Source organism: Schistocerca gregaria, chromosome 9, assembly GCF_023897955.1.
Source record: "Schistocerca gregaria isolate iqSchGreg1 chromosome 9, iqSchGreg1.2, whole genome shotgun sequence".
NCBI classification, from domain to species: Eukaryota; Metazoa; Arthropoda; class Insecta; order Orthoptera; family Acrididae; genus Schistocerca; species Schistocerca gregaria.
Genome location: NC_064928.1, coordinates 149,582,215 through 149,603,302, shown reverse-complemented (window position 1 = coordinate 149,603,302; position 21,088 = coordinate 149,582,215).

Below are 21,088 nucleotides of genomic sequence, written 5' to 3'. Positions count from 1 at the left end.
GTAAAAAAAGGTGTCGGAAGGTAGTCCTCGGATCACTTTATCATGTTCAGGTGCCAAATTATAAAAAACACGACTTTCATTTTTTAAATTTCTGACTCCCCTCGACGGCAGCGCTGTGGTCACGCTCCTTGCCGTGTTTACAGTACGTCTCTTGTTTCGGTGAATGACATTTTCATACGTTTACCCAAGTCCATCATCCCAGAAAGTTTACAATATTATCACGGAATCATCTTGTGTACAGAAAAACTTCTTAAACGTAATGGCAGTAAACTGTGACAGAACATGGTGCTGTAATAAGTTGCATTCCCCACGAAACCATCTTATCTTAACACATACAAATTTTTAAACATTCTGGGGGGGGGGGGAATATAATGATTATAATGGAAAACACAACAGCAGCCAGCCAGCACCGCAAAGAGCAAATGAACCTTGTCAAGTTACGTAAAGAAAAGATCAAACTTGCAGCGACCATCCACGGAAACACACAATTGACCGTCGATAATTCAAACTAAACCCTACCTGTGTTGTCTTATAATTTGAGTGATTTTACTGCAGGAAACTGAGAAAATATCTCTCTAAAGAATTATTGGGAGACCAAGAAGAAATACCTCTCATTATTATGAACTTCTCATTCTACATTTAATAATGGAAATTGCCCTTCCGATGCATCTTCAAGGTAAAGTAAAAATATCGTGATCAGTAATTATTATTCTGAGATGATAGATATATTTTTCTGCTACGAAAAATTATCACTGGTATAGATATTAAATATTTTTCTATCTAATTCGAAATAATTTGAAAACACACTTTATTCTGAAGTATTACTTCATCAGGCTCAAGCCAAAGCTAATGCAAGCTTATGCCAGTGTGGTTTTACATAAAATCGGTCTTCGTAAATAACTTTAAAATGTAGGTTGTTTAGGATCTAGAGCCTGTTGTTGTTGTTGTTGTCTTCAGTCCTGAGACTGGTTTGATGCAGCTCTCCATGCTACTCTATCCTGTGCAAGCTGCTTCATCTCCCAGTACCTACTGCAACCTACATCCTTCTGAATCTGCTTAGTGTACTTATCTCTCGGTCTCCCTCTACGATTTTTACCCTCCACGCTGCCCTCCAACGCTAAATTTGTGATCCCTTGATGCCTCAAAACATGTCCTACCAACCGATCCCTTCTTCTAGTCAAGTTGTGCCACAAACTTCTCTTCTCCCCAATCCTATTCAATACCTCCTCATTAGTTACGTGATCTATCCACCTTATCTTCAGTATTCTTCTGTAGCACCACATTTCGAAAGCTTCTATTCTCTTCTTGTCCAAACTAGTTATTGTCCATGTTTCACTTCCATACATGGCTACACTCCAAACAAATACTTTCAGAAACGACTTCCTGATACATAAATCTATATTCGATGTTTACAAATTTCCCTTCTTCAGAAACGCTTTCCTTGCCATTGCCAGTCTACATTTTATATCCTCTCTACTTCGACCATCATCAGTTATTTTACTTCCTAAATAGCAAAACTCCTTTACTACTTGAAGTGTCTCATTTCCTAATCTAATTCCCTCAGCATCACCCGATTTAATTTGACTACATTCCATTATCCTCGTTTTGCTTTTGTTGATGTTCATCTTATATCCTCCTTTCAAGACACTGTCCATTCCGTTCAACTGCTCTTCCAAGTCCTTTGCCGTCTCTGACAGAATTACAATGTCATCGGCGAACCTCAAAGTTTTTACTTCGTCTCCATGAATTTTAATACCTACTCCAAATTTTTCTTTTGTTTCCTTTACTGCTTGCTCAATATACAGATTGAATAACATCGGGGAGAGGCTACAAGCCTGTCTCACTCCTTTCCCAACCACTGCTTCCCTTTCATGCCCCTCGACTTTTATGACTGGCATCTGGTTTCTGTACAAATTGTAAATAGCCTTTCGCTCCCTGTATTTTACCCCTGCCACCTTTAGAATTTGTAAAAGAGTATTCCAGTCAACATTGTCCAAAGCTTTCTCTACGTCTACAAATGCTAGAAACGTAGGTTTGCCTTTTCTTAATCTTTCTTCTAAGATAAGTCGTAAGGTCAGTACTGCCTCACGTGTTCCAACATTTCGACGGAATCCAAACTGATCCTCCCCGAGGTCCGCATCTACCAGTTTTTCCATTCGTCTGTAAAGAATTCGCGTTAGTATTTTGCAGCTGTGACTTATTAAACTGATAGTTCGTTAATTTTCACATCTGTCAGCACCTGCTTTCTTTGGGATTGGAATTATTATATTCTTCTTGAAGTCTGAGGGTATTTCGCCTGTCTCATACATCTTGCTCACCAGCTGGTAGAGTTTTGTCATGACTGGCTCTCCCAATGCCGTCAGTAGTTCTAATGGAATGTTGTCTACTCCGGGGGCCTTGTTTCGACTCAGGTCTTTCAGTGCTCTGTCAAACTCTTCACGCAGTATCGTATCTCCCATTTCGTCTTCATCTACATCCTCTTCCATTTCCATAATATTGTCCTCAAGTACATCACCCTTGTATAAACCTTCTATATACTCCTTCCACCTTTCTGCCTTCCCTTCTTTGCTTAAAACTGGGTTGCCATCTGAGCTCTTGATATTCATACACGTGGTTCTCTTCTCTCCAAAGGTCTCTTTAATTTTCCTGTAGGCAGTATTTATCTTACCCCTAGTGAGATAAGCTTCTACATCCTTACATTTGTCCTCTAGCCATCCCTGTTTAGCCATTTTGCACTTCCTGTCGATCTTATTTTTGAGACGTCTGTATTCCTTTTTGCCTGCTTCATTTACTGCATTTTTATATTTTCTCCTTTCATCAATTAAATTCAATATTTCTTCTGTTACCCAAGGATCTCTAGCAGCCCTCGTCTTTTTACCTACTTTATCCTCTGCTGCCTTCACTACTTCATCCCTCAGAGCTACCCATTCTTCTTCTACGGTATTTCTTTCCCCTATTCCTGTCAATTAACCCCTTATGCTCTCCCTGAAACTCTGTACAACCTCTGGTTCTTTCAGTTTATCCAGGTCCCATCTCCTTAATTTCCCACATTTTTGCAGTTTCTTCAGTTTTAATCTACAGGTCATAACCAATAGATTGTGGTCCGAGTCCACATCTGCCCCTGGAAATGTCTTACAACTTAAAACCTGGTTCCTAAATCTCTGTCTTACCATTATATAATCTATTTGATACCTTTTAGTATCTACAGGGTTCTTCCACGTATACAACCTTCTTTCATGATTCTTAAACCAAGTGTTAGCTATGATTAAGTTGTGCTCTGTGCAAAATTCTACTAGGCGGCTTCCTCTTTCATTTCTTAGCCCCAATCCATATTCACCTACTATGTTTCCTTCTCTCCCTTTTCCTACTGCCGAATTCCAGTCACCCATTACTATTAAATTTTCGTCTCCCTTCACTATCTGAACAATTTCTTTTATTTCATCGTACATTTCTTCAATTTCTTCATCATCTGCAGAGCTAGTTGGCATATAAACTTGTACTACTGTAGCAGGTGTGGGCTTCGTATCTATCTTGGCCACAATAATGCGTTCACTATGCTGTTTGTAGTAGCTTACCCGCATTCCTATTTTCCTATTCATTATTAAACCTACTCCTGCATTACCCCTATTTGATTTTGTGTTTATAACCCTGTAGTCACCTGACCAGAAGTCTTGTTCCTCCTGCTTCACTAATTCCCACTATATCTAACTTTAACCTATCCATTTCCCTTTTTAAATTTTCTAACCTACCTGCCCGATTAAGGGATCTGACATTCCACGCTCCGATCCGTAGAACGCCTGTTTTCTTTCTCCTGATAACGACATCCTCTCGAGTAGTCCCCGCCCGGAGATCCGAATGGGGGACTATTTTACCTCCGGAATATTTTACCCAAGAGGATGCCATCATCATTTAATCATACAGTAAAGCTGCATGTCCTCGGGAAAAATTACGGCTGTAGTTTCCCCTTGCTTTCAGCCGTTCGCAGTACGAGCACAGCAAGGCCGTTTTGGGTAATGTTGCAAGGCCAGATCAGTCAATCATCCAGACTGTTGCCCCTGCAACTACTGAAAAGGCTGCTGCCCCTCTTCAGGAACCACACGTTTGTCTGGCCTCTCAACAGATACCCCTCCGTTATGGTTGCACCTACGGTACGGCCATCTGTATCGCTGAAGCACGCAAGCCTCCCAACCAACGGCAAGGTCCATGGTTCATGGGGGGGGGATCTAGAGCCTAAGAAATGAAAAAAACCTAATATTAAGCTATTTTTGGAATTAAAATACCATATGGGTTTCCGCTCTTACAAAGCACTCGCCACATTTACATTAATATTAAGTAAACGAAAAGTTTCCGTTTCAAAGTAAGAACAAATTTCTAAAATTCAGCTCTTATAATTAATATTTAACAATAATCCAACTTGCATAAGTAGGCAGCAAGCCTCTATACATTGAACGGCATACAGAACCACGAACGCGAGGCAACACAAGAGCTAAGCAACAAGATCAAAAAGACAATTGATAAGAGAGAGTTAAGACATCTCACTACTCGTAATAAATATTCTTTGTTAAGTGCATATCACTTTAACTACTTTACGACTAATTAGAGACATCACACAAGTCACTTCCGTGTGGTAGAAAGGAAAGCTGAAATCGTTTTGTTTTAATATGCTTACTAGAACCACACTTCATACTGTAGCGTGTTCAGATCGAGGTCTCCTCGGGTGCAGTATGCCGAGTGTGCACCCTCCAATGTGCCTCCAAGTGAAATCATCGAATATATGAAGGGCTTATTTCAGTAGTGATACAAGTCCATTTTTGTTCATTCTGAGATACAGAGTCCAAAAGTGAAATGAGCGCTGAAACATTTGCAGTTGAGATACCAGAAACATTCAAGCATATGGCTTCTTGCTAGAGATTAACCTTTCTTTCTGCTTGTTTGTACCATTAATTTCAGAAGCATTATAGGCAGAAAAGTGGAGACAGTGGACTTGTACCACTATTGATAAGGATCTCAGGCCTCACTTACAACAAAAGAAAAACGTTGCCATGTCTCCATTGAAGTACCACAGTCATGGTTGCTAACAGTTTTGCAACAACGTTACGTGCAAGTGCTCTACATCGTACCATGGGTCTTTCCATGAAGACACAAATACAAAAACCAAGGAAAGTATTCGTGTGAACACCTATTATATATTGCTTACTGACAAGGGGAGGCCGCCAATTGTGAAATTCAGATTCGATTCATACTGCGCATAATAAAAGCTCATGGCCAGAGGTGTAATGTGGCAAAGCACCAAGACGCACTTCTCAGCCGTTGTCGAGAAAATCGACAGTTAAATGAAACCGTTGCGGTGAAATACTCTCTACGATTAATAGTTTTCTACAGCGTCGTGGCGCAGCCGTAAGCGCTCGGGTTCGTAATCCGAAGGTCACCGGATCGAATCAATAGTTTTCTACAGCGTCGTGGCGCAGCGGTAAGCGCTCGGGTTCGTAATTCGAAGGTCGCCGAATCGATTCTCGCCCCATTCAACCTTTTTTTAGTATATATATTATTCCCTGCAATCAGTTGCAACAATTATGCATAGTAAGTTGTTGAAAGTGGTTTGTCGTGGAAAAACTGGCGACTTCGAACATCATTATCTTCTCCGCAAACAAAGTTGTACTTCACAAATGTTATTAATTGTCTTCATAATGTTAACCACGTATAGTTAACTGAAGACGTAGAAGCGATATTCCGAAAGGAATACGTATAGCGTAAGTCAATCGTTCGACTTAGAACAGACACCCCACGAACACAAATTTGCTGTGGCAGGTATGAAACTCCGTTACTCGCTCGTTACACTTAAAGGACAGACGTTGAATGGGCCGAAACGAGCTGGCGCATAACAGCGTAGTTGTCTGCTAACTTCGAAAGAAGGTAGATGCCGTCGCTAGCGCAACTTATAACATCGTCGAAAATCAGTGCGGACGGGAGATCTTTGGTACACCCTGTTAAAAAAACGGAAAGTGAAGGCGGTACAATTGGAGCGCGATCCGGCCTCACCAACATGGATAAGCAATTCATTAATAGTATATATATATATATATATATATATATATATATATATATATATATATATATTTGAATTACAAAAAACTAATAACAAAAAAATTGCATGGCACGAGATTCGATCCGGCGACCTTCGGATTACGAACCCGAGCGCTTACCACTGCGCCACGACGCTGTGCAAAATTAATAATCATGCAGAGTATTTCACGACAACGGTTTCTTTTTACTGTCGATTTTCTCGACAACGGCTGAGAAGTGCATCTTGGTGCTTTGCCACATTACACCTCTGGCCATGATCTTTTATTATGCACAGTATGAATCGAATCTGATTTTCACAACTGGCGGCCTCCCCTTGTGAGTCGAGAAACAACGGGATAATCGACTTGCAAGCCAGACGACTGAACAAAAATTGGGTATTGGTCCCCACGTGTGATAACGCAACCGTGACCTTCAACAATTAACTGAGAATGCCCATGTTGAAAATGACTGCCAAGTGTCTTGCGTTGAGAAAGCTGACGTACTACAAAGCAGAACTCCGCAAATGCAGCTCAAGGAAACATCCCTCTCACCATAATTCAGAATTAAATCATTTCTTTATTACAACACCATTGTCTGTAATAATAGCCACTCGGGATAGCTGCGCGGGCTCAGGTGTCTTATCACGGTTCGCGCCCCTCCCCCTCTCCCCCTCCCCCGGTGGGTGTTTGTCTTGTCCTTAGCTTTAGTTAGTTTAAGTTACATTAATTAGTGTGTAAGGCTAGGGACTGATGACCCAGCAGTCTGGTCCCATAGAACCTTACCACAAATTTCAAAATTTTGTCTGTAATAAAGATATTGGCACATCCTCACACCACTAGGCTGACGAACAGTGTGTGTTCGCTTTGTCCACTGACCATAATGTCCTAGCTGTCCGTGAAGCATTTCTACTTACCGGCTCGCCTGTGTTTAAGTGACAAGCTTAAGACCCGCCTTCACATCCATTGGTAAGCTACTCTAGCACACCCTTCTGTATTACTAAACAAATATCCCGGAACACAGTACCAGAAGTAGGTTACTTAACTAACGACTCCGAGGGACGACCAAAATTTGATTTTCTGCATTTCGTGTAATTAAAAAGTTTAAATGTTTCGTAATCTAATCACTTAAGAGGCATAATATTATGTTAAATGTTGTAAAATGTCCTTCTGTGTGGTTTGCGTTTACTGACGAGGACAAAAAAAATTGTTGAATGCTTAGTGAGAACAATAATTTAATAATTTTGAAACTGAGATACATCCGCAATCTGAGGGTGATTTTCGTTGGAGTCGTTAGTTGCAGCACACAGAATGGATTTACACCATCGAGAGAGGGACGAACGGGTTACTTTCTAGTGCCATATTTAATGATACACTGAAGAGCAAAAGAAACTGGTACATCTACCTAATCTAGAAAAAAAGATACCTGTCTCCCTTTATATCGCTGTGCTGAAAGCAGAGGACTTTTCTTATGACCTTTTCTTCTGACCTCCAGAAAACTATTATTCCTTTTATTTTTTGACCGTGATATCGGAAAGCTGAGCATTCCAAGCTCAGAGGACTTCCCTTATGATCTGACCTCGAGAAAACTATTATTCCTTTTATTTTTTGACCGTGATATCGGAAAGCTGAGCATTCCAAGCTCAGAGGACTTCCCTTATGATCTGACTTCGAGAAAACTATTATTCCTTTTATTTTTTGACCGTGATATCGGAAAGCTGAGGATTCCAAGTTCTTGAGGGTGAGAATCATACTCGCTTATTTTTTACGCACCGCGCACGCGGCCATAGTGACAAAGTCAAGGCTGGCTGAAAATTAATCAGTTTCCACCTACCTCCTTTTACAGCCACGAAGAACCGGTGAACTCCTTCGCCTTCTCTACAGTAAAAGGAGCCAAAGGCCAATTATAATAACTGTGAACACCAATTTTTTCACATGATTGTTTATTATTAAATAATGAACGGACGTTCTCCCATCTGCTGAAACTCTATTCAACGCTAACAAAAAGCGAAGATACCAGAATGTGACAAAACAAGATCAGCCTTAGCATGGCTACTGTTTCTTTTTTTTTTTTTACAGAGATGATAATATTCCATCTGATACCGAAATTATTTATTGTTAATCTTCGAAGTGTAACGTAATAAGAAAAACTATTCAGAAAGCGTTTGTTTGTCTTGAGATTGCTGCCGCGGTGGTCTCGCGGTTCTAGGCGCGCATTCCGGAACCGTGCGACTGCTACGGTCGCAGGTTCGAATCCTGCCTCGGGCATGGATGTGTGTGATGTCCTTAGGTTAGTTAGGTTTAAGCAGTTCTAAGTTCTAGGGGACTAATGACCACAGCAATTGAGTCCCATAGTGCTCAGAGCCATTTGAACCATTTTAGTATTGAGATTCGTAAATGAGTGCTCGCTAATGCCTGAAATTTATTCATCCAATATGTAAGAATCAGAGCACTTAGAGATTATCAGCAAACTTAAAATATAGTTTCCAATCTGTAAGCTGTTTTGTACGTGAGATGTCGATTCCTATTTTTAAGTGGCTACAGATAAGTGATGAATTACGGGCCTGTTCCACAGCTGACTCAATTTTTGAAAATTTTTGAGTGGGTGATGTATTCTGGAAAACAACGAAAGTATCATCTTCGAAAGTTCAACAAACAACTTGAACATCCGAGTGGTTTTCCGGGAGAATGGCTACAAGGAGACTTATACCCTGTGTACAACAGCGGGAACCAGAAGAAGATTCTCAGGAGGGGGCAGCTATTGCAATTATACTTTTTTGTGGTGCGTTATCCGCAAAGATAGAACGAATTCTCCCGATTCACCAAGTGAAGACGGTCTTCCGGCCACAAGTAACAACACGAGTACTGCTTGATAGTGAAAAGATGACCTTGGACTGTAGAAATCTAGGGTCTGTCAGATACCTTCATAATGGGGTAAGACTTGCATACACTGAAGACCAAAACAAACTGGTACATCGACCTATTATTGTTTAGCGCTCCTGCGAGCATGCAGAAGTGCTGCAGCACGACGTTTCGGATTCGACATGTATGAAGTAATGCTGGAGGAAACGGTCAAAATGAATCCTGCAGGACTGTCCATGAATCCGTAAGAGTACGAGGGGGTGAAGATCTCTTCTGAACACCACGTTGCAACACACCCCAGATATGCTCAATAATGTTCATGTCTGGGGAGTTCGGTGGCCAGCGGAAGTGTTTAAACTCAGAAGAGTGTTCCTGGGGACACTGTGGAGCAGTTCTGGACGTGTGGCGTGTCGCGTTGTCCTGCTGGAATTGCCCAAGTCCGTCGGAATACACAATGGACATGAATGGATGGAGGTGATCAGACAGGATGCTTACGAAAGTGTCACGTGTCAGCGTCGTAACTAGAAGTATCAGGGGCCCCATATCAATCCAACTGCACGTGCTCCATACAATTACAGAGCCTAGACCAGCTCGCACTGTCCCCTGCGGGCATACAGGCTCCATGGATTCATGAGGTTGTCTCCATACCCGTATTCGTCCATCTGCTCGACACAATTTGAGACGAGACTCCTCTTACCAGGCAACATGTTTCCAGTCATCAACAGTCCAATGTCGGTGGTTCAAATGGCTCTGAGCACTATGGGACTTAACATCTATGGTCATCAGTCCCCTAGAACTTAGAACTACTTAAACCTAACTAACCTAAAGAAGTCACACAACACCCAGCCATCACAAGTCCAATGTCGGTGTTGACGGGCCCAGGCGAGCCGTAAAGCTTTGTATCGTGAAGTCATCAAGGGTACACGATTGGGCCTTCGGCTCTGAAAGCCCATATCAATTATGTTTAGATGAATGGTTCGCACGCTGATAATTGTTAATGGCCCAGCATTGAAATCTGCAGCAGTTTGCGAAAGGATTGCTCTTCTATCACGCTGAAAGATTCTCTTCAGTCGTCGTTGGTCCCGTTCTTCCAGGGTCCTTCTCCGGCAGCAGGCAAGTCGGTGATTTGATGTATTACCGGATTTCTGATATTCACGGTATGCTAGTGAAATGGTTATACGGGAAGTTCCCCACTTCATCGCTACCTCGGAATGTTGTGTGCCATAGCTCGTGCGCCGACTGTAACACCACGTACAAACTCACTTATATCTTGATAACCTGTCATTGTAGCAGCAGTAACCGATTTAAAAACTGCGCCAGGCACTTGTCTTATATAGGCGTTGCCAACCGCAGAGATGGATGCTGCCTGTTTACATAGTCTGTATTTGAATACGCACGCCTATACCAGTTCCTTTGGCGCCTCAGTGTATTACGATATTCTGGAATAGTGTTTCACCTAAGCAAGAATAAACCTTCAGCAAATCACACTTTGTATTTCGGAGCAGTTGTCCTACTAAGAACGGTAGTTAGATATTAACGCACAAAATTATAGAAACGTCAAGTAATAAACTAGCGCTGCTTGTATTTTCTGCGACCTATCTAAGGCATTTGAATGTGTGGATCACAGTATTCTCCTTGATAAATTGAAATTTTATGCGACTGATGCTATAACCAACCAATGGATAGTAATAGACCTAGCCAAAATAGTGCAGAAAGTTGTATTTAGTAATTCAGCCAATGTAAGCGGGAGACGCTGTACTGACTGGGGAGAGATCACTAATAGTGTTCCCCAAGGCTCTCGTTTGGGTCCACTATTGTTTTTAGTATGTGTAAATGATCTAATTCACAACAAGCACAGTTAGTTCCTCTCTGGCTGGTTCAAATGGCTCTGAGCACTATGCGACTTAACGTCTGAGGTCACCAGTCGCCTAGAGCTTAGAACTAATTAAACCTAACTAACCTAAGAACATCACACACATCCATGCCCGAAGCAGGATTCGAACCTGCGACCGTAGCGGTCGCTCGGCTCCAGACTGTAGTGCCTAGAACTGCAAGGCCACTCCGGCCGGCAGTTCCTATCTGAAAATAATGTTAGTATTGCAATCAGTTTATGCATACATGCAGAAACAACAATGTACGTGAAAGTATCTCTGACTGGTTATGTGCGGATCGTTTTTCCCTTATGTTAAAAAGTTACAACACGATCAGCACTGCACATCTATGGATAGTACACCAATGAGGATTGCAACACATGGCTAGAATGTAAGAAATAGGGTGGAAACTTCAAAATTCTTAGCTGGCCAAACTGATGAGAATTTAAACTGGGAAAGGCACCTTTTGAATCTCACGAAACAACTTAGTTCAGCCAGATCTGCACTTAGACTATTTGCGAATATTGCGGAGAGAAAACACTAAGTTGACTTATACTGCGTATTTTGAATCAGTAATGTCGTGCGGAATATTGTTCTGATGTAAGTCATCTTTCAGAAAGAGTCAACATTGTTCAAGAACGGGGTGTAAAAACATTAAGTGACACTTACCCACGATCATCCTATCGACATGTGTTTAAGCAGTCGTGCATTCTGATTGTTGATTCACTGTGTATTTATTCCCCTGTGAACTTCGTAGTAAATAATCGACTGCAGTTCAGAAAGTACATTGAGGTACATAGTTAAAAATACCAGTAGGAAACAAACACTTTCACTACTCCACATTAAGGCTGTGGTTAGCACAAAAAGGGGTGCCAACGCCGTAACTGAAATATCTGCAACTTAACCACCTATGTAAAGTGTCTGACTGACACCAAAGATTAATCAGAAAACATGCTGAGAAAGTTTCTCCTTAACAACTTCTTCCATTCTATGGAAGAATTTCTATTACTTTAATCTGTAAATGTGGTGTTTAAGGAATGATAACTCACACCTGTAAATGTAAACAAAGAAATGTAATAAAATTTACACTGAGGTAACGAAAATTACAGGGTAGCGAAATGCTCATATACATATGGTGGGAGTATTGCGTACACTTGGTGCAAAAAGGCATAGCATCGGTGGAGCCGTTATTTAAAATCGGGTGATTGATGTGAGAAGGGCTCCAAAGCGATTATGTCCGCATGACAATTTTTAACTCGGAATGGAATTTGCCCCTAGACGCATAAGACATTCTGAAACATTCCCTTAGAAAAATTAAGAATGACTGTGCTGGTAAGCCTCTTACGTTATTTGATTTTCAAATAGCTGAGCAAGACTGAACGTTCTCAGACATTTCTCTCTTTACTGATTCTGATCAACAGTAAACTGACCCACACTTTTTTTTTTTTTTTTTTAGCGCAACGGAATCTGACTTTCAAATAATCTCTACAAAAAAAATGGCCCTGACTAACAATAACCTATACCTTTCAAGAATCACTTACCTCACAAAAATCTTCGTTACTCGAACTACTACAATAGCGCCACTACTGCCAGCTAAATAAAAGATTCTATCTACTGAAGGCACTAAATACTGATAGGCATAGTTAGCAAATGAAAGATTTTGATAGAGAACAAGCAATGTATTTACCTTAATATTGTTCAAAAGTCATTATATATCAGTTCATGACATCCAGTCTTACAAAATTTCCTTTTTCTGACGGATACACGGCCAGATCGTTCGCTCTCAAAACTCCGCCATCTTTCTCCCCACATCCACCACTGCTGGCGGCCCACCTCCAACTGCGCAACGCTACGCGCTGTTCACATCTAACTGCCCAACACTACAATAGATAATATTCCAAAAATGTCAACCGGCGAGAGACTGTATACAGCACAGTCAGTGATTTTCATACAGGGCGCTACGTGGCGTTAACAACTTAAAAAGCTGAACAGCCTACTTACAAGTCTATTTCGGACATCGTTAAGTAATGAAAGATACCGAGATGCAGTGTCAAGAATGTGCCTAGAATTCCAAATTTCAGGCATTCACTCTCACCTTGACAACGCAGTCCACGTAACGACCGAGTGCACCACCGATAGCGTAGAGCTGTCAGTGATAACAGACAAGCAACTCTGTGTGAAGTAACCGCAGAAATCAAAGTGGGACTACGACGAATGTATCCGTTAGGACAATGCGGTGAAATTTGGCGTGAATGAGCTACCAGGACGACATCGCCTTCAGCGTCTCTTCTGGCCTCCTGACCATATCGGTTGGGCCACGCTGGCTTGAGCAGATCAATCCCGATTTCAGTTGGTAAGAAGTGATGATCGCGTTCGAGTGTGGCGCAGAGCCCACGAATACGTGGACTCGACAACAAGGCCATGTGTAAGCTGGTGGAGGCCCCATAATGGTGTGTATGGTATCAACGTTCGATACCAGACTTGTTAGGGGTTGCAGTTATCGAGACAAGCGCCGCTCGGCGGCTTGCAACAAGTCTCTAGCGTGCGCTCGGCCACTCTTGCTCGGGACATCAAGTAGGAAAGTAGTATACCTTTTAGCTGATAGGAAGCAACCTCTAATAAGGCGCTTAGTTAAAGTATGGCCTATAGCTCTCTGTTTGTAATTATATTCCTTCTGTTCCACCAGTTAAGTACCGACATTTAATTATTTTAGTCGTTGTAGACCCAGACCATTGAGCTAGCTACTTGTCCGCAGCTCTTGGTCGTGCGGTAGCGTTCTCGCTTCCCGTGACCGGGTTCGGTTCCCAGCGGGGTGAGGGATTTTCTCTGCCTCGTGGTGACTGGGTGTTGTGTGCTGTCCTTAGGTTAGTTAGCTTTAAGTAGTTCTAAGTTCTAGGGGACTGATGACCATAGATGTTAAGTCCCATAGTGCTCAGAGCCATTTTCTGAGCTAGCTCCTTATCAACTTCATTGGGAAACCTGCTGTATATGCAAAGAAGAGATTTGTATGTTTCCATTTAGCATTGGCCACCAGTCATTCACACTGGCGACGACACGTTCGTCGTCACCATAACAGTGTGTGCTGTGTTTACAGGGAATGGACTGGATCCTCTGGTGCAAATGAAATGATTTTTGAGTGTAAATGGTTACACTAGGCTATTTGGAGACTATCTGAAGTTATTGGACTTTTATGGATGGCAACGCACCGTGTCACCAGGCCACACAACTTTTATCGCCTCAGTAAAATGTCAGTGTCACATACCAGATCATTACCCTTGATCGTAAATGATCCACAGAACACGAAACTGTCTATGTGTGTTTACTTGTCGATAAAAGTGTCCAACAACAGAAGTCGTTCAACTTTGGTATCGATCCACCAGATTATGTCCTGTTGTATCTACCTGCAGCAGTGAGTCGATAACTTGATGAGAGGCCAGCGCAAGTTGTGGTGAAGTGTAGCAAGGGAGATAAGTTAATCGCTGGAGATAGCGGCAGTCGGAAAGCACTTGGTGGGACGTAAAGTGGACAAACACCTCCGTCCCACGGGGGAGTGCGCCGACTGCAGGAACAAGACGGATGGGAGCGCCGCCCCAGTTTGTGCTCCGGCGGCCCCTCCCCCCCCCCCCCCCCCCCACCATCCCGCGATCCACGATGTCTCGCCGAGTCGCGTCCAGTGGCCAATCTGTGCGGGCATGAATCAGCCGGCCGCTGGCCGCAAGCCTAATCTGTTGGCCGACCCGGACTGACTCCCACGCAATTTGCGGTGCCCGCCCGCCTCTGTGTTTTTATCTGCTCCGTAAATCAGCCCCGCCGGACCGGACCAGTTAGTTCCTTCGCGGCTGCGCGCCCTCTTTATCCGCCCCCTGTCCGCGCCCTCCAACGACGATGTTTGGCGCCGCAGTTCGTCAGTCCGAAACTGTAGCTTGCTTCCACGACGAAGGATATACATAGCGCCTGAAAAAAAAAAAAAGCTCTGGTCAGTTCTGTTTCCAAGAAGGTTTTAAGACAGATGCAAATAACACTCATCGACAAAATAAAAATTTCAGGTACCAGGATGAAACATACTGAAACTACACTACTGGCCATTAAAATTGCTACCCCAAGAAGAAATTCAGATGATAAACGGGTATTCATTAGACAATTATATTATACTAGAACTGACTTGTGATTGCATTTACAAGCAATTTGGGTGTATAGATCCTGAGAAATCAGTACCCATAACAATCACCTCTGGCCGTAATAACGGCCTTGATACGCCTGGGCATTGAGTCAGAGCTTGGATGCCGTGTACAGGTACAGCTGCCCATGCAGCTTCAACACGATACCACAGTTCATCAAGAGTAGTGACTGGCGTATTGTGACGAGCCAGTTGCTCGGCCACCATTGACCAGACGTTTTCAATTGGTGAGAGATCTGGAGAATGTGCTGGCCACGGCAGCAGTCGAACGTTTCCTATATCCAGAAAGACCCGTACAGGACATGCAATAAGCGGTCGCCAATTATCCTGCTTAAATGTAGGGTTTCCTAGGGATCGAATGAAGGGTAGAGCCATGGTAACACATCTGTAATGTAACGTTCACTGTTCAAAGTACCGTCAATGCGAACAAGAGGTGACCGTGACGTGTAACCAATGGCACTCCATACCATCACGTCGGGTGATACGCCAGTACGGCGATGACGAATACACACTTCCAATGTGCTTTCAGCACTATGTCGCCAAACACGGATGCTACCATCATGATGCTGTGAACAGAACCTGGATTCATCCAAAAAAATGACGTTTTGTCATTTGTGCACCCAGGTTCGTCGTTGAGTACACCATCGCAGGCGCTTCTGTCTGTGATGCAGCGTCAAGGGTACCGCTGATAGTCCATGCTGCTGCAATCGTCGTTCAGCTGTTCGTGCAGATGGTTGTTGCCTTGCAATCGTTCCCATCTGTTGACTCAGGGATAGAGACGTGGCTGCACGGTCCGTTACAGCCTTGCGGATAAGGTGCCTGTCATCTCGACTGCTAGTGATACGAGGCCGTTGGGATCCAGCACGGCGTACCGTATTACCCTCCTGAACCCAGCGATTCCATATTCTGCCAACGAACACTGGATCTCGATCAACGCGAGAAATGTCGCGGTACGATAAACCACCATCGCGATAGGCTACAATTCGACCGTTATCAAAGTCGGAACATGATGGTACGCATTTCTCCTCCTTACACGAGGCATCACAACAACGTTTCACCAGGCAAAGCCGGTCAACTGCTGTTTGTGTATGAGAAATTGGTTGGAAGCTTCCCTCATGTCAGCATGTTGTAGGTGTCACCACCGGCGCCAATGTTGTGTGAATGATCTGGAAAGCTAATATCATTTGCATATCACAGAATCTTCTTCTTGTCGGTTAAATTTCGCGTCTGTAACACGTCATCTTTGTGGTGTAGCAATTTTAATAGCCAGTAGAGTAACTAATTTGGCCACGTTGATTCTGAAAATGCAGCCCTATTCTAGTCTGTAGCTCTGCAGGTAGCGAAACACCGGTGTCTGAAACAGAGACTACAGTTGCCTATAAAAATCATACACTAGGTTTGTTAAATTTTACTTAATTTAACAGAGATATTGCTCGGCGAAATGACAGGGACAGAAATCGGTAGATGTGATGTTCATGTACAGACGAACTGATTACAATTTCATAAAAAATGGATGATTTATTCAAGAAAAAGAGATTCACAAATTCAGCGGATCAATAAATCGTTGATACACCTCTGGCCGTTATGCAAGCAGTCACTCGGCTTGGAATTGATGGATAAAGTTGTCGAATGTCCTCTTCGGGTGTGTCGTGCCACAACCTGTCCCACTGGAGCGTTAAACCGCCAAACTCCCGAGCTGCTTGGAGGACACTGCCTTTAATGCTGCAAACTCTCAAATGGAGAGAGATCCGGAGACATTGCTGGCCGAGGTACGATTTAGCAAGCACGAAGAGAAGTAGTAAAAAATCTCGTCGCGTTCGAGTGGGAATTATGTTGCTAGAATGTAAGACAAGGATGACTTGCCACGAAGGACAAAAAAATGGGGCGTAGAATATCGATGTGCTGCAAGAATGACGGAGATGACAACCGAAGGAATCCTCCTAAGAAAAGAAATGGTATCCCAGAGTATTACTGGTCGTTGTCAGTCCGTATTGCGTGTCACAATCAATTTAGGATCCCACCGTTGTCCGAGGCGTCTTCAGACACTTCTTCGCTGATCATCAGGGGTCATTTAGAAGCAGGACTCATCACTGAAGACAATTGCACTCCATTCAGTGAGATTCCAGGCCGAATAGACTTCCTTGGAACTCTGTCCGCTCCTCGCCCCCTATGGCAATGCCGTTGATAGAACAATGGCGACTCTTCTGCCGTAAGTTTTAGCCGCCATTGCTGCTGATTTGTTATTTTAAATTTATTCAGAACCTGGGATCGAACCCATCACCTAGGACGATTGGACTACCTGTCAAAGACACTACCCCTGAACTACGGACACACAATATTGACCTTACATAAGTGCAAGATTTCTTGGTGTTTATTTATTCTTCCAGCTTTATACATTTAAAATCAGCTTTCTTTAGTTGTTTTTGTGTTGGCCAAAGGCATATTTCTTGTCAGACGTGTACTACATTAACTTCAGTTTTGAACGTGTTACATTAATATCTACTTTGTGTGCCGAACAATGTCATCGATATCCTACTTTGCCTAAATAAAGTAGCACTTGCTGTGTACACCCAAAAAGTCAAGAATTTTCTGATTTTAGTCAGGTATCTTAGATATTTTGGGCAATGGGCTGAAAAGTCTTGATTTTTGTATTGACAAGACAAAGTTGTCATACGCTTTCTGAAGTCTATGATCGCTACTCAAATGCTTCAAATGGCTCTGAGCACTATAGGACTAAACTGTTGAGGTCATCAGTCCCCTAGAACTTAGAACTACTTAAGCCTAACCAATCTAAGGACATCAAACACATCCATGCCCGAGGCATGGTTCCAGATTGTAGCGCCTAGAACCGCTCGGCCACACTAGCCGGCTGTTATCGCTACTGTCACATATTTATTCCGAGAGAAATTTAGAAGTGTGTCAATAACTCACTGTATCAGGATTTCTGTTGTCTCTTTTTCTTTTCGGAACACAAGTTGTTTGTCCGGAAATATTTTCTTATTTTTGCAACACTATTCTAAATATCGCTTCATAATTCTTTCCATTAGCTTCGTCGAACAACGTAGTAAGATGATAGGGCGATACAACTTGGGTTTATCACACGTTTTTCCCGATTTGGACGATACAACATGTTTCTAGCAAGTTACTTTGGATCGTTTGTCTACATAGGCTATTACAATTGAGCAGTTTCCCTTTGTGTGGGGTGCTTCGTAGCATTGCGTAGTTGATATAAGGCGGGCTAGGTGCAGTAGCCTTCCTTTGGGACAGCGCAGTCTGGCGTTCTTCCAGTGAAAAGGGTTGCACAACGACAATATTGTCCTCTACATATTTCGCCTCGTCTTCCTTGTCAATTACGTCAGGTGAGGCTGTCATACGCAAGAAAGATTGCAAAAGTTTGTCGAGTGGTGGAGGTATGTACGTGTCCATTGGAAGACCTGTTTCTATGTTCCATATTACATTCCATGTCTTGGTTAATAGTGTTTCCTTGCAGACTGCAGAGCAGAACTTTTGTCACGATTTTCTTTTTTTCTTTTTTTTGTACATGAATGATCTCTTGCTTCTGCTTTTTTAAGAACAAGAAAGTTTGCATCATTAGAGAAATTCTTTCATTCGTGCCTAACATTCTGAATTCCACCAAAAGGGCGATACCCGATGAATAGTCTGCTTATGCGCTCTTTATTGACAAGCGACGTCAAGACCCTATACTCGCTATCGGGATTCCCTGTTTCGATGATCAATTCCAGTTTTTCTTCCAGAAGTGTTATGTTTAAGTTCCTATTAGCTTTTTTTGTCTTTCACTTCCGACTGATTGCTTCTTTGATAGTCTCCCTAGATTGTGCGTTTACTACGATCTGAACTGGCAAGTGATCCGAACCTAAAATATCAAGTACCACTTCCCCTGTTGTTCCAGTAAACATCGCAGGGGATCCTGTTCGACTACTTGTGTGGTTGAACAATCATTTATTATAAAAAAGTATCCGATAGCATTTTTCCCACTGCGTTGGCATTTATGCAAACGCACAGTGTTTGGTGGCCTTCAATCTCACCTGGTAACAGAAGGGGTTCCAGAGGGAGGCCATGATTGTTGTTAACTGTTGTTTCGAAAGACTGTCATTAGGGTGTTTGTATGCTGCGATCAGTGTCAGATGGATGTTCTCGACCTGCAGGCGCATAACCACCATTTGCAGTGGATCATAATGACTGCCTGTAATGACAACCAACTAGACAGCACCCACGTCATCGCTATCTTCTCTGACAGAGTAGCCCAGTAGTGCGAAAGGTTCGTTGGATTTTAAACATATATTGGTGAGGACAAACATTTGTCTACTCGAGCTTCGAGGAAAAAATGTCGAAAATGGTCATCGCTTGCTTTGAGCGATGTTGCAGTCCATTGGCTGATTTTATAGGCCATTTTGGAGATTAAGGAGTAGGGTCAACAAATTTTGGATTGACGTTCGGAGTAAATCTGTTTGTAGTACCAGAATGGGCCCATTAGTCGCCTGCTTTGTCAGATATTTCATCCACAGTCATCGTTATACTTAAAATGTTGTTGTTAACGAACATCAGTCTGTCTTTTTGGGTCTGTGAAATTTGGCACCCACTGGAGCAAGAGGAAGGCGTAGTTCTGGCTGGCACAATCGATCCTACGTTCTAAAAATGTAGTGCCTGCGCACGCTGTATTAGAGCAGAGGGCGGTGATATCTGCGGTGAATCCTGTGTAGCCACTGCTACTGACGTCTGCGGCATTGTCCTAATGACACGGGATGGATGTGCGCATAATAGCTGACGCATTGAGACGCAGTTGAGTCGGGAGGGGCGGCAATTCTCTATCGAGTATCGTGATGTAATTCTGGTACTTTCCTTGCGTTTTAGATACATTAGGCAGGTTCGACACTGGGCACGGTGACAATCGATACAGCGAATACAAGTTAGTTAATTGGTCGACTTACATGTATTACTTCTGTGTAGCCCTGCAAATAAGATCTTGTGTTACTTCCGTATTTTTTTCTGCGGTGTCTATATCTCAAACAGTTACAGCGTTGTAAAACGGAGGATACATACACGTCCAGTCAATTTACAACAATCTGCCGGCCGCTGTGGCCGAGCGGTTCTAGGCGCTTCAGTCTGGAACCGAGCTGCTGCTGCGGTCGCAGATTCGAATACTGCCTCGGGCATGGATGTGTGTGATGTCCTTAGGTTAGTAAGGTTTAAGTAGTTTTAAGTCTAGGGGACTGATGACCTCGGATGTTAAGTTCCATAGTGCTCAGAGCCATTTGAACCATTTGACAACAATCACCATGAATATAAACTTGCTGTGGGAGCAGCTGTGACGTAAATGTGACAACACAAAAAATGGCCCTGAGCACTATGGGACTTAACATCTGAGGTCATCAGTCCCCTAGAACTTAGAACTACTTAAACCTAAATAACCTATCATACACATTCATGCCCGATGCAGGATTCGAACCTGCGACCGCAGCAGCAGCTCGGTTCCAGGCTGTAACGCCTAGAACCGCTCGGCCACTCCGGCCGTCCGTCACAACACAAACTGGAACCGGATTTGTTACCTTCTCGCTGTTCAGATTTATAATACTGTTAACTTCGCAGCAACACGTCATTTCCGTCAGTAATTTGTCCTCCGTAAGGGAGCTTTCAGTGTTACTGATGATGCCCTGTTTAGTAGTGAAGAACTTCGGGAAGTGAGCGTCAAAATTTTCTTTGTCTAAGAAAGAGTGTTGAACTGAGTCATTGAAAATTATTCCCTACACCGTCCCAGTTTCCACAACATTTTTCAATGACGCTGTAATATTGATAATGTGCTTCAATAATGACAGGACTGCTACAGTTTTTGTCTAGTGCCGTAGGATGGAACCTGTCTCTACTTTCAATAAATAAGATGAAAGGCTCTTTGTCGGTACTTACGTATACGTTAGCAGTGCTACTTACATGTTGATGGTGACGGTTCCTTCTTCGATGGCATCAACACGTAGCACTTTCTCCATTTTGTAACGCTGGTCGTCTTGTGGTTATGATTCCTCCTCTGTGCGGTCCCGTTGGCGGTTTTCTGAAGCCTCCAGGTCTCTTCTGTATTTGGATCGACAGTAGGAACATGTTGTCTT